Here is a 16,826-nt window from a genome sequence, read left to right as displayed (position 1 = left end):
GACTTTCACACCTTTTCTGAATTGAGTAAAATGTCCCCCAGGGGAAGGGACGGTTCTGTCAGACAACATCACTATGGAGGTCTGATCACAGAATCACTGAATGGTTTGGGTTGGAAGAGACCTTAAAGATCATCCAATCACACCCCCTGCCATGGGCAGGGACACATTCCACTATCCCAGGCTGCTCAGAGCCCCATCCAAGCCTGGCCTTAGCCATTTCCACAGATGGGACATCCACAGCTTCTCCAGGCAACCTGTGCCAGGGCCTCACTGCCCGCAGAGGGAAGAATTTCATCTTAACGAGGATATATGTTTGGGGTTTAGATTAAAATCTCTCATGGGTCTTTGTTAATAATGAGACCTATTTGGCTGAAATATCAAGACATGTTTGCAGAGAGAAGAGATTTCCAGTCTGGAAGGAAAGGAATACCTTACTTGTCCTTATGTCCTTATCAGCTGCAAGACTGTTGTATGGAACCCCTCAAATCTGCACTAGAAATTATTAAACACAAAATAAATTCCTCTTATTCACAGCATAAATCTGTGCAGCCTCCTATCTTGCAGCCAAGAACAATGTGATCAACACCTACAAATATCTTTATGATCCAGAAAAGCAAAGGAAGTGTCCCGACAAAAAGCATTGCATACAGAAAGCCAGGATAGCCAGAAGATGCAAAGGAATTTTGCAATGTTTTACAATAATAAATTTCCAATAATTTGCAGCACTTGATACAAATATTTTTCTTAAATTTGCACTTCTACAAATCCTTGAAGCTGACAACACTGAAAGCACCAGATCTGATCTCCTGTACCGCTCCTCCCTTCTGCTAGCATGGGTTTTTCTGCAGCCAGGTGAAATGTCCTGGGGAACTGAAAAAAAATACTATTTTTCTTTAATGTGTTTAAGTCATTTTTCCCCCTACTAATCCAGACCAGAGAAAAAGAGGGGGCAGCAGACACCAAGCAAGAGTGGGGCTGTTCCTCTAGGCAGCAGTGCTAGGTGATTTTAAATGTCTGTCAAATCAAACACTGCCTGGGCAGCTGTTGGGTCTCTAATGGGAGCAGTCAAACAATGGGGATACCCCTAAAGGGAGCATTATAGGTAAAGACGCTCCCAGGACTAGTGAAATGAAGGGTTTCCTCTAGAAATCTCACTGAGTAACCACAAATTGGAAATGGCAATTGTGGGTTCCTGGATAAAGAGGGAGAAAAAGTGCTCCAGTGAATGGAGTAGGGTACAGAAAAGGTGTAAGTAGCCTCAGAGAGCCTCACTTGTGCCCAGCAGACCTAAAGCTTAGCTGTGCAAGATAACCTTTAAGATATGACATGACCCTGGGTGGATGACGTGGAGATTTCTACAGATGAGGAAAATCTCAGTGAGAACTCACTCCACAAAGTGGCCCAATGAAGATGGGTCCTTGCAGTCTGCAGAAAATCCTAGAGGACAACTAAGGTCATGAATTGAGTCAGGGATGCTCTGAAATTGGAATCATGTCTTTTTTCTAGGAGTTTCAAAATGCTCCAAAGCTCTAATCAAGTGCCAGATGTGGGTTTCCTACAATGGGCTTCTCTCTGTTCCTTGTGGGTGGCATTTGCAGCTAATGCCGAGGGATCTGGTAAATCCAAAATACCTCTAATTAGTATGGCTTGCCCAGTAAACATGAACAAATCCTTGGGTGACCACAGCTTAAAGCAAGATGGAAAATTGAAGGTAGTGGGGTAAATTTCTCACCAAACTACAGCCATCAGTTTGAGAGCTGATATTGCCTCATCCCAGTTTTTGTGGAGACATTTTTTTATGGAAGTGTGTAAAGTCTTGGCAGTAGGTGAGCCATGGAGAGACACTGACACAGGACAAACACACAGTGTCATCCTCCTAGCTCAGCCCTCAGGTCGGGAGTCTGGGTAGCAATGCATTGCTGTGGGCTGCACTTCTAAGATGGGTGCCTAAATCCACAATTCTGCTTCTAAAAGCAGGTACTTAGGAATCTAAAAATAGGTCTGCATAATTATCCTTTGGAAAGCAGTTTTTAAACTGTGCAGCTGACACTTGGGAATTCCAAGTGGCTGACCAAACTGAATAGAAAACTGTAGCTATAAAGTGAATGAGCCACCAGACTATATTGAAAAGACCAGCTTATTATGACGAGAAAAGCCAGTAGCACTTTTCCCATGATCACCAGCATTCTCATTTCCACAGCACTAAGTCCAATGAAGATGAGAAATTAGTCCAATATCTCACATCTAGGTAGTGCCCCATTCTGTATTTTCCTTTGCGTTTTTATCAGACTTGATTTTTATTTCAGTGGGACATTGTCTTTGATTTGTAAAGTGTGTAAGGCAGACTGTGTATCCAGGAAGCTATTAACCACAAATCTCTGATTCCGGGAGAGAAGAGAGCACAAAATTCCTGGAAATCAAGATTTAGAAGAAAAACAATGTAGGTATTAGTTGAAGAAAGGGAAAGGTATTGCTATAGGAATCACACTGAACAGAATAAAACTCTGGGTGTGGAAGTTTATATTCAGGAATCTCACAGAAATCTCTTTCTTTCAAGGCAGATGCACCTGATACTTGCAAAATAAGTGCCACACAAACAGCAAAAGTTGAACTGTAACATTAGAACCATAGAGTTGCTTAAAAAACCAACAAAAACCCAATATCAGGTTTAGTGTTGCCATGCCTGATGGGATCACTGCTTTAAGAAGCTTCTTGCCTGGAGTATTGTTGCAGAGCCATCACAGGTGCATGGTCTAACACAAAGCTGGACAGCAGCAATGCACAACACCTTATACAACATAAACCCTGCTGATACAGGACTGACCTCTCACAGCTTTGAACCAATGAGATGAAATGACACAACACTGACCTTGGCATCCTGTTGGAGGGATATTTGTGATCTGATGTCACAAATCCTAAAGCAAGATTCCTTGTAGTGTTAAACTACAACCAGAAATTTGTAATTTCAGATGAATTGAATAATGGGGACCGGTTTTCTTTTCAGAGCAAGAACATCAAAGAGAGATCAGAACACACAAACTAGAAGTCCATGTTTGTGTCCATTGACTGGTGACCCTGTCCATGGCAGGGGATTGGAATGGGATGATCTTTAAAATTCTTTCCAACCCAGACCACTCTGTGATTCTGTGATTTGGTGGCTCCAAGGGAAGCCTACACAGCAAGCCCATGAAGATGCATAAAGACAGGCAAGACCACTGTCATTCCCACTATTTCCTTTAGGCATCCATAGCCCCAATGTTCAGTCTCACCTGGACACCTGACGGTAGGTGAGCTGAATCCTGACTTGAATTTTCAGAGAGATGTGAAATTGTATAAGACTTTTTTTGCAAATCACATAAACTTCTCCTTCCTTGGCTCCTGGAAGGTTTTTCTTCCAGCTGTGACTGCTGGTACCAGGCAGCTTGGGGTAGAGATATTCCAAACAGGAAAGAATGCCTGATCCAATGGTCCTAGTCTGCTGTGCATCCCATAGTAATTAGATTATGAACTAGACCTAAAGTTCATCTTTTGGAACAGAGAAGATGAAGAAAATTTATGGACTTCTTCGCCAGATCTGTGCAGGAGGTGAAGAATAAAAGGTGCCTTACCCTTTTCTTCTCCTCCTCTCTGCAACCTAAGAAACACCCAGTATTTTTATTTCACTAAACATTATATATAGTTTATATAATTCAAAATGTACCTATGATATATTTAGATGCATATTCTATTCTTTTTATGAAATACTTTTCACATTTCACAGTGAAAGTTTATGCTGTGTAGCAAGATGGAATTCACTATGACTGCTCATTTCATGTGACCAGTAAATAATGTATATGGACACAAGCACACAGCAATGGGAAAATATTAAATGCAATGCAAAGTGATAGATCTCAAAAAAAAAAAAAAAAGAGTCTTGGAGTGTTTTAACAAGATTAAACACCTTTTGTACTGGAACAAATGCTATTTTTTTCCTTTAAAAAGAGTTTTCTTTTTGTCATTTAGAGAAGCATATAAAAAGCAAATGCTTTTTTTCTGATTCCTTAAAGTTCTAATAACTCAAAAATATACTTTTAAGATTAGTCTGTTTCAAAAGACTTCCTTTTTTACAGCATGGAGATCAATCAAACATTCAGCGCAAAGTTGCCATGTCCTCAGTGATGGAGGTTATGGAGTCTGACCAGCAGCTCTTCCAGGACAATATGGAACACCAGAACCACACAGCTCTCCCTCTTTTCACATCATGTGCTTCTCCTCACTGGTTTTAAGGACTTATTCTATTAGGTGAAACTTAAAGAAAGTGCTTGGAGGCCAGAAAACCTGGAAAACCTCAGAGTCAACAGTCAGGGCATATCTGTGTCAGCTCTGTGCCTACAGGATTTCATGGCATCAGATTCCCGAACATACCCGTGGAAAAGGCCACTTTCTCTGAAAAATGCTCTTTCTCTGAAAACTTCTTCTCTTTGGAGAGGACTCCTGAGCTTGCCTTTTCCTCGAGAGCCAGTCACAGCTGCGAGTATGTTGAACAGCACCACAGCCCAGCAGACTCTGTGTCCAAGCAGGGCACTGATGGCAAACCAGGACGACACCAGCAGAGCACACCCGGCTGCTGGCCCCTGACCAAGAACTAATCCCACCCTGAAAGTGCACAATGACAAAATGCCCTGCCTTTCAAAAGGGCCCTCTACACAGCGCTGGGCCGGGCCATATGGACATCATCAAAGCAGCCTGGGGGGCTCTTAGGGGTCCCAAAGCAGCCTACCTGTCACAGCACTCAGCCAATACAACTTGCACATCAGAGACATTCACTCACCGAGCAGAGTTGCTAGAACTGAAGGGGAAGCTGAAATTCCCCTTTTTCTAGAGAATTAGTCATATGTAGAGCAGCCGAAGGGGCTGGGGGTATATAGGGCAGAAAAAAGGAGGTTTAGGGGAGACCTTCCCACTCTCCACAACTTCCTGACAAGAGGATCTAGCCAGGTGGGGATCAGGCTCTGCTCCCAGGAATCTGGCAGCAGGACAAGGGGAAATGGCCTCAAGCTGCACCAGAGGAGGTTCAGGTTGGACATCAGAAAGAATTTCTTCACTGAAACGGTTGTTAAACTTTGGAAGGCGCTGCCTAGGGAGGTGGTGGAGTCACTATGCCTAGAGGTGTTCAAGACATGACAGGCTGTAGCACTGAGTGCTCGAGTCTAGTTGACATAGTGGTGATCAGACAGCTGGACTCCATGATCCTAAAGATCTTTTCAAAACTAAATGATTTTGTGATTGTGTTTTACGGTTCCTTAGGATCTAAACCTTGCGTGACACCTGTGCTCTCTTATCTCAGTGTGATACACCTCCACAGCACTTCATCCCTTGATGCTGGCCTTTCCAAGACTCCTGTGTCAGGATGAAGAGCACTACAGCACCATCACCACCCAGGCACTTTGGCACAAAGAGCTGCAAAGCCAAAGCAGTAGGACTTGTCACATAGAATACAGGTGACTGCATTGCATTCCTTTTTACCTCTCTACAGCTCACCTTTTTGATGAAAACTCTTACCAAGCCCATGGCAAACATTCACTATGATTTGCATAGTGCCCTTGTAAAACCCTTTTTGTGCAGAGTGGAGTTTATTGGTTTCAGCTGCAGTAGCAATAAAACCTACACACTTTTACATAATGCCACTGGTGTACATCACATAGTTAACACTAATTGTGTTTTTAAGCATCAGGAGGACAAAATCTTACAACAGGTGGTAATTAGTGGGGGTTAGACCATGCCTTAATTTGTTGCTTTGTGCTTCCATGAAACTGGTTCCTTGGGACAGATAAGAGAAGAAGAGAAGTAACTGGGAAAGATGTATCCAAAACTTTTATTCCTGTGATTATTGGCTAAAGCCAATGAAAATACCCACATAAATAGCAGACTTGTGAAATAGGTTTCTTCCTTTTGATTAAATTACACAGTTAGGAAGGTGAGTTACACAATGATAATCTTGATTCTCCAAAAGCAGCCACTTCTCCTCAGTACTTCTCATCTTGGCTATTTTCACAAGGTTTCTTATCTCCACAGCAAGCAGTAGGAGCTGGGAACAAAGACAGCCAGGCAAGCTGGTGGTACTGTTGTTTGCCACTCTGAAAGCTCAGCTGATAGCTCAGAGCACATCGCCTCGGAACAAGACCGGCAAGCCTGGGAGTGTTTGCCTCCACTGCAATTCAATCAGGATGCCTTGCAGCTCGAATTGCTACTATTTTGTGGGTCACTACCTCCTCCAATATTCTGTGTGCCCTCTCTTGTTTTCTTTTCATTTGCTATGCAGGCTCGCAGACCTTCCTGCTAGGTTTCACTTGGGAGGCCCAGAACCCCTGTTCTGCAAATCCTAACAGGACCTTGATGGATGTTAATGTCTCTGCCTTTCATATCGTTTTACCAGTGAAACCTTTGATCTATCAGCAGTCTTTATATCAATGCAGTCATTGCATAAAACAGAGAATATGACAAAAAATATCTGTTGTGCTAGCGTTAGCAGGGTATTTCTCCCACCCCTCATAAAAATAGAGTGCTGGGGAATTTAGTTTAACCTCCAGCAGCCAGATGTGCCACAAGGGTAGAACTGGGAGCAAAAACTTTTTTTCTTTTTTTTTTTTTTCTTTTTTTCTTTCTTTTTTTTTTTTTTTAAGCAGTCTGGTAAAGGAAGTTGTAAAGCAACAAGTACTGTACATTATGATTCAGAGCAGCAAGGGACAGCTGGAGAGACTTGATTGGCTCCAGCCCAATGAAACAGAGGCTTCTTGTGACCAGCTGCTGTGCTGCAGCATGAATGACAAGGGTAATAATTGATTACTAACTGGCAGCTCAAAAGGAAGAAAGAATTAACAAGAGTGATGAGGTGCTTTACAGCTTGGTAACTGTAAAATCAGTGGAACAATTAGGGGGAAAAGAAAGGGGTTTCACTTCTTACCTTAGCGTTACAAGGACAGTGCTAGTTAGTGTAAATCGCATGACAAGCAAGCCAGAGGGGCAGGTCAGCGAGGAATATGGGGGCTTTGCACACCCACAGGTCCCATAGAATCATTCAGCAGATTTGCTGGGGAGCAGCTAAAACCCCATCAAACGCATCCAGGCTATGCCAATTACATTGGTAGCAAAGCAAGGTCTCTGAGGCACCAGCCATAATATCATAGAGGGGCTGAAACCTCCAGCAAATGGTGAATTGTGGCAGACCAACCTTTTGCCTTTCAGTGGGTGCTCGATGGCACATACACTCGTTCTGCCCTGAGAATAAATGCATGCCTTTTTCTTTTCTTTTTTCTTTTTTTTTTTTTTCCCTATTCTTGTAAATGGCTTTTGTGTTTACCAGTAAATGCACTGGATGCATTGTCGCTACACCTTTCTTCAAGGGGCTTGCACTGACCTCATGCTCTGGGCCATGTAAAACCTTCTGGCCACAGAGAGCCAGGCACTGCCCCTTTTTCATGCAGAGTAGCACCTCACTTTGGGCCAGATCATGGCCAGCATGCCAATGCAAGGAGTAAGGGGCCATAACGTGTCCCGTGTCTTGCTTCTCACACACAGGGGAATAATAGCCTTGTGCGGACTATGCCCTTTCCTTAGCCCAAGTGGGAAGAAGGGAGAACTTGATGGATCCTTCATTTCCTTTCCCAAGGCATCTGGCAGCGAGAAGCATGTGCTGTGCCAGCTCCAGACCCGTCACGCTTTGCTCCCTTCCCAGAGCAGCAAGGAGACAGGTCTGTCCCAGCGGTAGCTCAGCAGTGGGTGGCTCCTTTCCTGGGGCTGAAGCACGAGGTCTGGTCTAGCTCCCTGTGAGCAGAGCTGAGAAAATCAATGGGACTAATCATGGGGAAAGGTAGCATTCAGCAGGAGCAAAGCTGGCAGCCTCTGCTCTGACATATGGAAAATGCTCTTCTAGCTGGTTGAAGCCTCTTCATCTCAGCCCACCCTCAACCCCCCTTCCACTCCAGAATCTGCCCTCCTTATGCTTATGAAGTAGCTCTTTACCCCTGGCAAGGTCTGGCACCTTCCAACTCACAGTTAATAAGATTTATCTCTCCTATCTTTACCTCTCTAAAAGCTAAACAACTCATCCAAATTGGGGATTTAGCCATCTTCTATGGCCACTAAAATGAAAGCTCTCCTGCCAGAGCTGCATTCTTACTACCTGCCTCAAGTGACTGCTCGAGGATGGTGCATCATCCACTTCTCACACTGGCCTATCAGCTTGCCTCAACAACTATTTAGGAGCTGATTTAAAATTTTTTTGAATAACAAAGACAGAGAAGAGACATTGCCATGGCCTGTTCAGGGTCTTGCTCTGATCTTTGGGACCGGTGAAGTAAAGAAGCAATGCATGAAGGCGACTGGCATCAGTTCTACTCTGCAATCAGAAGCACACCACCTTGGGCTGTGTGGCAGGGAGGGCAATGGGCTCAGCTTGCTGCTGTGGCATTCCACCAACAAGAAAAACTGCCATGACAGAGGGGAGCCGGGCTACTCCAGGACAGGGGGAACTGGGGCTGTCCTTGCTCCCACTGAGTGGAGCAATAATGGAACAAGTTTCAGACAGAGGAGAAGGCAGTGGAGCTCAAGATGTAAAAATGCAAATAGTATCAGAGGTATGTCTTCATCAGCTCACCCTCAAAGACTCCCCTAAGGACTGTGGAGGGAACTTTACTAGAAAGTCTACCAAAAATTCAAGGCCTGGGGGTGGGTTGGCAGGTCTGGGGTTTTTGTTATTATATACACAGTGCAAAAATGTGCTTGACTAATCTAAACCTTGTGTTGCTTTCTTATACTGCTAGAGCAATTATAGCTGAGAAAAAACCCCACACATCACCCAATATGGAAATACGTTTTTTTCATGTTTGACATTTTTACATTTTTACTGACAGGGCAAAGCCTGTGATTTAATCGGTCTCCATTTCCCATAACTTCTGAGAAGGGACTGGCCCCTCTTCCACATTTCTCAAAGGACTTATGATTAGAAAGAAGGCCATGGAAAACCCAAAGGAGCTGACCCAATCTATCATGTAACACTGTTGAATGAGAGAGAGAAAAAAAAAGGAAGAAAAGAAATACTTTCTCCCAAAACTCCTGGTGTGTGCACTGCAGTGCACATAGGGATTGTGAGTCTCTGTGCAGAAATGGGAGGATTTTGAAGAAACAAGGTATTTTTGCTACTTTTTGGGAAGACAAGAAGCTTTTCTGCATTTCTTTTACTGAAGCACATTTCTTCCACATCTCCCTGTTTGTTTTAATGTTCATTGCTCTTTGCAGTAGGAATGTAGGAATGCCACAGCCTTCTGAGAAGGAAGGAAGGAAGGAAGGAAGGAAGGAAGGAAGGAAGGAAGGAAGGAAGGAAGGAAGGAAGGAAGGAAGGAAGGAAGGAAGGAAGGAAGGAAGGAAGGAAGGAAGGAAGGCTCAGCTCTGCTCTTGTCAAAGATGATGGACCCTCCTTAGAGTGTCAAACAAACTGATTTCAGTATATACCAAATGAGACACAAAGTACCAGCATCCTGGCCCAAGAAAAGAGAAGTAGCAGCTGTTTCCTCCACAAAAGGAGGAGAGATGTAGCTGCAAGCAATAAAGAGCAAATAATCAGGTGGTCACAGGGACAATAAGAACTGTAAGCTGAGCACAATTTGTGTCATTGTTCCTGATGAAGCTTTTAGAGCTTGGAAAGAATTAAAGATTAAAAACATTCAAAATAGAAGATATTGATCTTCTCAAATCTGTAATTGTACAATTAACTTCTTCTTTCAGCCCTCCTGGATGCATGCTGGCACTGTCCCCTCATGATGGGAATGGGAGGCTGACACGGGTGACCAGAGGAGATCTCACCCTGTGGAAATATGGCATAAAGTGCTCTGAGCATCTGGGGGCAGCCATAAGTGAGATACACACTTCCTCTGCAGTCAGAAAAGTGACTTCTTGTAAGTGCTCCTAACAGATAAGACCTTGCTTTCAGTGAATTATCACTTTTCCGCATTACTAGGTTGATGTGTTACCTGTGCAAGACCTTTGCCCACAGTAGAAAAGGACATTCTGATGTTAAACTGTAGGTTTGGTTTTCCCCTAGACATTAGCAAAAAAGAGTTTAGATGATTATAAGGACAAAGAGGTGAAAAGACAGATTGTCTCAACCATGCCTGAAAAAAAAGTATCTCTGTGGTGACTTCTGATGTGACACTTCCAAGTCTAAATTCAAATCCTCAAAACCCACACCTTGAACCTGGGACACAAAGAGAACAGAAGGTCCTCCTCAAGTCTCACCAGGAGAACAGGAACAAACCCCAGCTTTCCCCGGGGCTGCCTCTGCTGACCAACCAGAGCCATGCCGAGGTAAACCGAGGGCTGTTCCCAGGGGCAGCTCAGAGGTCTGGCTGCCACTGCAGCACAGGGGGAAACAGAGAGCCGTGGTCAGGAGACCAAGAAAGAGGCAGTAGGAGTCAACCAGACAAGATAAAGACTGGAACAAAAAGTCAGAGTTAGTTATGGGGACAGAGTGAGGAGTAAATAGAGAGGACTGGAGCTGTGTCTTGTTGAAGCTGGCCTGAAGGTTCAGCTTCCTCAGGAGAGGAAGAAGAGGGGCAGGCACTGAGCTCTGCTCTGTGTGACCAGGGACAGGACCTGAGGGAACAGCCTGAGCTGTGTCAGGGGAGGGTTAGGGTGGATATCAGGAAAAGATTCTTCCCCCAGAGGGTGCAGGGGCACAGAACAGGCTCCCCAAGAAATGGTCACGGCCCCAAGGCTTCCAGAGCTCCAGGAGCTCTCTTAGGCACAGGGTGATTCTTGGGGCTGGTGCTGAGCAGGGCCAGGAGCTGGACTTGATCTTTGTGGGTGCCTTCCAATTCAGTATATTCTATGATTCTGTGATCATTAGGAACTAGGAATTTGCTCACAAAGGTGTGGAATGCAGTGGGTAGGTGCCTTGTGAGATCGTAATCAGATTAAAATTACTTGTGATTCAAATTGAAAGTAAAAGGCACTGATGCGCTCAGTGCCTGCAAGTAAAGGGGGGGGTTAGACAAAGTGTGGGAGAATAAACACCTATTCTCTGATTGCACATTCTCATTTCTTCACCTACACATATGCAGGGCTTCCCCTCTGCTGCTGTCACATTTTCAGAAGAAAAATGTCATTATTTTTAAACCAACTCTGTTACAGTAAAAGCCAGCAACACATAGTGCGAGGCCCTGGGAAAACTGTTCTGAGAAGAGCCTCGGTTTTATGGTAAAGCACCAGACAGAGACTTCTATAAAAGGGAGAGCTCCTGGGTCCTCAAGGTTTCCTGTGTCAGATAAGTCATTCAGTGCTTCTGTGCTTCAGTTCCCAGCCGTCGGGAGGGGGTGATTCCACAGTGATTGATCTCACACTCAGTGTCACGGGACTGTGCCAAGGGTGTCTTTTGGAGGTTGGGTTTGAGATTTCAATTCTGCTTGGTCTCTGTTCTTTGTGATCACCTATTTGCCTCATTCAGCACCAAGGGGGGTTCAGGTGAGCACACAGAGCCTCTTGCCCTGTGACTGCCCCTCATACACAGTGCACTTGTTCCTTTCCTGCACCTCCCTGGAGCACCAGATTCACCACTCATGTGCAGAACAAATTCATGGCAAAAGTACCGTGGCTCTGCCTGCTGGTGCTGAACCCCACATACCAAAGGAGATTCCCAATTCTGGAACAGGAGCACATGGAGGGGGAAAGTTCAAGAATTTGGGTACACAGCAGGATAAAGGGTGTGTCTTTAGTCTTGTGTATTTTTACATTGAATCATCACAGTAAAATACAGGAACAGTTTAGGGAGGTGACGTGCAAAAAAAACTTTGAATTTTGGTACCTTGTGATAGCCAAGCAGGCAGGACATGAGGTCATACTAAGGAGACTTGACCTCCTAAATGTGATGTTGACCTGGTTCCTTTTTTGTAAAGTGCTTTCTAAATAGGCTGTATACGATCATTTCATAGCTCCTACCTTTCAGAGCTTGCAACCCTTCCAGTGTTTCAGCTGAGCTTCCCAGCACACATTTCTGCTACTGTCTCATTAAGGCCAGGGAGAAAGAATTATAGAAAGGCCTGGGTTGGAAGGGACTTTAAAAGATCATCTCATTCCAACACCCTGGTGTGGGCAGGGATACCTGCCACTATCCCAGGTTGCTCCAAACCCCATCCAACCTGGCCTTGGACACTTCCAGGGATTGGGCAGCCACAGCTTCTCTGGAAAACCTGTGCCAGGGCCTCATCACCCTCACAGGGAACAATTTCTTCCCAGTATCCAACCTAAACCTATCCTCTGTCAGTTTAAATCCATTCACCCTTGTTCTGTCACCCCAGGCCCTTGTCAAGAGTCTCTCTCCATCTTCCCTGTGGGCTCCCTTCAGGCACTGCAAGGCCACAATAAGATCACCCCAAAGCCTTCTCATCCCCAGGCTGAACAATCCCAATTCCCTCAGCCTTTCCTCTCAGCAGAGCTGCTCCATCCCTCTGATGCCCTTGGTGTCCCTGCTCTGGCCTGGCTCCAGCAGCTCCCTGTCCTTCCTGTGCTGATCTCCAGGAGAAGATGGATGCCATGGATCTGCAGAACAGTTACATCAGGGAACTGTGTGTGATGGGAGAAACCCAACAGGAAGGATATGATCTTGCAGGATATGTTTGTCACACTACTTGAAGTTCTTATGATTACAAGGGGAAAAGCAGCTCTTTCACTCAGACTCCAAGCCTGGGGACTTCCCACTGAATCAGAAGAGCAGTGCAAGCACAAAAGTGTTTCAGAGCACTAAGAAAAGTGCCACTTTCTAAAAGTGATGAGAGATGCAATGAGTGAGCACAGAGCAAAGCTCTCTCAGTTCATTTAAATGTAAGGCTTAGAGCTTAGGAAAGGGGAGGTTTGAACCAAACCTATGGAAAACTCCTGTGGAATTTAAGAGGAAAAAAATTATTACAGATTTTGAAAGCTTATTGGGAATATATGTTCCCCTAAAAAGGTTTGGGGGGTTTTTCATTCGTCTCCTTGAAATCTGTCCTCACATACTTCTGTGGATCCTCCTGGATTCATACCTATTACATTTTCCTAGACTTTTCCATGCAGACATGCAAACTGAAACCACAGAAAATATTTTCATGCACCCTCCACCCTCCAGAGCAAACCCACCACATTCTCACTGACTCCAGCAAGGTGTGACGTGGCAGCCTCCTCAGAGGTGCCAGCCAGCTGCAACAGGCAGAGGCAGCACAACCTGGATGGAGGAAAAGAAACCCAGCTTTTAGGGGGAAATCCTGTGTTCACTCCCTTTTCCCTTCTTTCTTTTGCAGCACAGCACTAAATTGATAGATCCACGAACCTGAGGAAGTTTATAAGCCACTCTGAGCAGACACTGGTGACAATCCTAAATCTAAATCTAAATCTAAATCTAAACCTAAATCTAAATCTAAATCTAAATCTAAATCTAAGTCATCTAAATCTATACTAAGTCATCTAAATCTAAATCTAAGTCTAAATCATCTAAATCTAAATAATCTAAATCTAAATCACCTAAATGAGGTGTCCACAAGCTGGCAGATTCAGCTCTGGTGAAAGTAAATGCATCTCCTATTGGGACCAGAGGAAACTGCTCCCAGTTACATTAATGTTGAATATGGCCCCTTCAGTGACTTATTTTTGATTGTTGGACATTGTTTAAAAAAAAAAAAAGAAACTGGGAAAATGTGCATTCTATCAAATGTTGTGAAACTGTGTGGGCTGGAGAAGGCTCAATTTTTAATAAAGGAAACATTCATTGCATCCCATTTCAAGGACTTCCATTAGATAGAAAGGAGACAGGAAGCTGAAGCTTTGCTCTTGGTAGTTCTCCTTTTGCTACCAAACAGCACTACTTTAAATGAAAAAGTAAAGAAATAAAAGGGAACTGTGTAACTGTGGAGGCCAGAGAGGTTTCCTTACCTTTGCCAAGGTCAAAGCCTGGCATAACATAGAGTGTAAGACTGTTGGGTGCTAAGTTGGCACTGTGGGGATCCTTACTGTGTCCCATTCACAGGAGAAGGTGTCAGACTAGCCTTTTCCAGATGCTCTCAGGTTAATTTTTGAAAGGTTCCTCCTATGGAATGAAAAAAAAAAAAAAAGTATTTTAGAGGCAGATTTAAACAAACCTGAAAATTCAGCATATGCTCAGGCACACCCACAGACTTCAATCCTGTTACAGTCCTATTGCATTTCCAAAGGCATTTCCCACCAGGATGGTAAAAGCCTCTTGAGTTTTAGGTGTCGTTCATTCTTCCTAGCTTCCCTCTGCTCTGCTTCTTCCTTATTGTTTTCATCAGCCTGTCCATCCCAGCCTGATTTGTCATAATTTCATGTTGACATACTGTAGTAAGACAATTGCAGCTGCTCCCTCTGAAGAATGCAAACAGGGATCTGTCATCTCCTCTCCCCTCCTGCCCTCCCCCTCCCGGGAGGGATGGATTTCACCGGGAATGAGGGACCATGGCCACCAAGAAGTGGCCGTGGTCTGTCTGAGCAGAGGGCTGGCAGATGAATCCCCTGTCCCTGAGATCTTTTGGATATCCCAGTTTCTACTTAGGCTAAATGCTCCCCCATTCAAGTGTGTGTGTTTATGCAGCAAGCTCCGGGATGCAAACGGCATTCCTCTTATCATACGGAGAGAGGATATGAGCTCATTCATAAGGAATCCCAGCTCTGGGGTGCCCCACTCACTTAATCCAAGCATCCCTTGCATGCTCCTTCTTCTGAGAGGGTGGAAGAAAAGCAAAGCATAGTGCTATTGGCTTCTAATAAGTGGGATAATATATTTCAGAGAGGAGCTCAGACAGGAGAGGAAATGAACTTGGCTAGACAGTCACTTAAAATATATAAAAAAGGGGGGGGGGAATTTGCAAAACTCATTCCATTATTTCATGTAAATATACTTGACTGGCTTAAGACAGGCTGATACAATCATAAGATACTGAGTAAGACAGATTTAGCAGTGCAGCACCATTTATTAGCCTGCTTGATAAAGAAATGAACAGATTCCAGGCCTGGCCATTGCTGGCTGTCAAAATAAGGAAAAGTCTAAAATGTTTGAGCCTCTGATGCTGGAAAAAGCCCTGGGAGTGTTATAGCACCCAAATGGACTCCCCTCGGTGGATGATCTGCTGGTGTGGCGAGCTTTGAGCATCTGGGCTCAACACATCAGCAATGTCTGTCAGTGTCTGACGGGAGGACATGGTGCTACTGTTTGGGCTCATTCTGAGGACATTAAAAAGCTAGGAATGGTTCAGAAAGGAGCTGCCATGATCCTGAAAACCTGCTGTGAGACCAGAGGTGACTGTCACCATAGGCAAAACAGGAGGGTACCACCTGAGAGGGCTGACAGCCCAGGCTCACACAAGAAGCCTGTGGAATGCAAAGCACACAAATCACCACCCAAGTCTGGAGTCAGAATTCAACCCACGACACACACATTTCAATCGGGATTTTTGTCAGAAAACCATGCTTGAGATGATAGAATCACAGAATATCCTGGGTTGGAAAGGACCTACAAGGATTATCAAGTCCTCCTGGCCCTGCTCAGGACACCCCAACAATCCCACCCTGTGCCTGGGAGTTTTGTCCAAAAGCTCCTGGTGCTCTGGCAGCCTTGGGGCTGTGACCATTCCCTGGGGAGCCTGTTCAGTGCCCCAGCACCCTTTGGGGGAAGAACATTTTCCTGATATCCAATCTAACCCTCCCCTGACACAGCTCCATGCCTTTCCCCATGTTCCCATCTTGCTCCTGCACAGCTCTGTAATCTCTTGTTAGCAGGAACAGGATGATCTCTGTACAGTACTGAGTCAAATTTTTAAAAACAGACAGGTACAGTGAATTAACTTTGTCGACGCATGGGGTTTATCATGGCTCCATGATACTCTTCTGTTTAAATATCCAGCTCCTGGAGAAATGTGGTGACATAAGCAACTCACTCAAATTCTTTCAGTGAAACATTTGTGCTTGCTGTTGATGAGAAATCTTAGAAATGTAACAGGAGATGAATGAAAACTGAAAAATGTGAACAGAACTTGAACTACTTCCTAAATCTCATTTTTCAGCCACTCCCGTAAATATTTGCAACCTGAACTTTTGGCACTGGCAATATTTCTTATGTTTTAAAGTGTAGGGTGCAGATCACAGCTTGACAAAATAAATGCAAATTTACTGGCAGAAATATGCCAAATTTAAGACTTGCTGTTTTGTAAGTGGTTTATAATTCTCAAAAATTAATTTTAAAAACTTTTTTTTTAAAATCTCATGATTCTATGGAGCTGTCTCCATTTTTTACTAAAGCTTTCAGCCACATGACACCTGATAAAATTGTTATTAAAGAATTTGAAGGGAAAACAAATTGAAAATTAGGATGACTGCAGATTTTTTAAAATCTTTATTGATATTTCAATTCTGCATACTGTTTTCAAGACCTAATCTTGAATTAATTGAAAGGAGCCCCATTGTCAGAAGAATTTGGTTTTTCAGCTGTGAATGTTCAGCACACAGAAAACCAAGTCCCTCTGAGGTATCACATTATGAACAGCTGGAAGCGAGGCACAGAAGTTGACCAGTTGAAAAACTCTGACCCATAATGAATTGTTGTTATACTCTTTGAAGTGCAGAGGGCTGAATATATTGATCCTGTATGGCTTTTTCTATGTATGCAGCTCCTTCAGTTCAAGCCAGGTTTAAATCCAAAAGGATTCCACATGTCTGGAGACATGTCTTTGTAACTTCAGCTCTGAGGCAGAAAATGCCTGTGGTGGTAGATGCCTTTTCCTGGAGGTATTACCGTCAGTATTTGTGAAGTA

At 44.1% G+C, this 16,826-nt stretch overlaps 1 long non-coding RNA gene across 2 annotated transcripts in view; it reads right to left on the bottom strand.

Moving 5' to 3' along the window:
* LOC136289723 (uncharacterized) overlaps nucleotides 1-14,312 on the bottom strand; it is a 68,069-nt gene extending 53,757 nt beyond the window's left edge. For both annotated transcript variants that reach the window (XR_010720851.1, XR_010720850.1), the window contains exons 1-2: nucleotides 14,175-14,312; nucleotides 13,936-14,089 (exon numbers count right to left, since the gene is read on the bottom strand). This is a non-coding gene — a long non-coding RNA (uncharacterized lncRNA). The remainder of the gene's footprint in view (nucleotides 1-13,935; nucleotides 14,090-14,174) is intronic.
* Between the last annotated feature and the right edge of the window lie 2,514 nt (nucleotides 14,313-16,826).

Source organism: Chamaea fasciata, unplaced genomic scaffold, assembly GCF_029207755.1.
Source record: "Chamaea fasciata isolate MVZ Bird 193981 ecotype frontalis unplaced genomic scaffold, bChaFas1.0.hap1 SCAF_5, whole genome shotgun sequence".
NCBI lineage: Eukaryota > Metazoa > Chordata > Aves > Passeriformes > Sylviidae > Chamaea > Chamaea fasciata.
The sequence above is the reverse complement of the archived record's forward strand: the minus strand, read 5'-3'. Positions and strand labels throughout refer to the sequence as shown.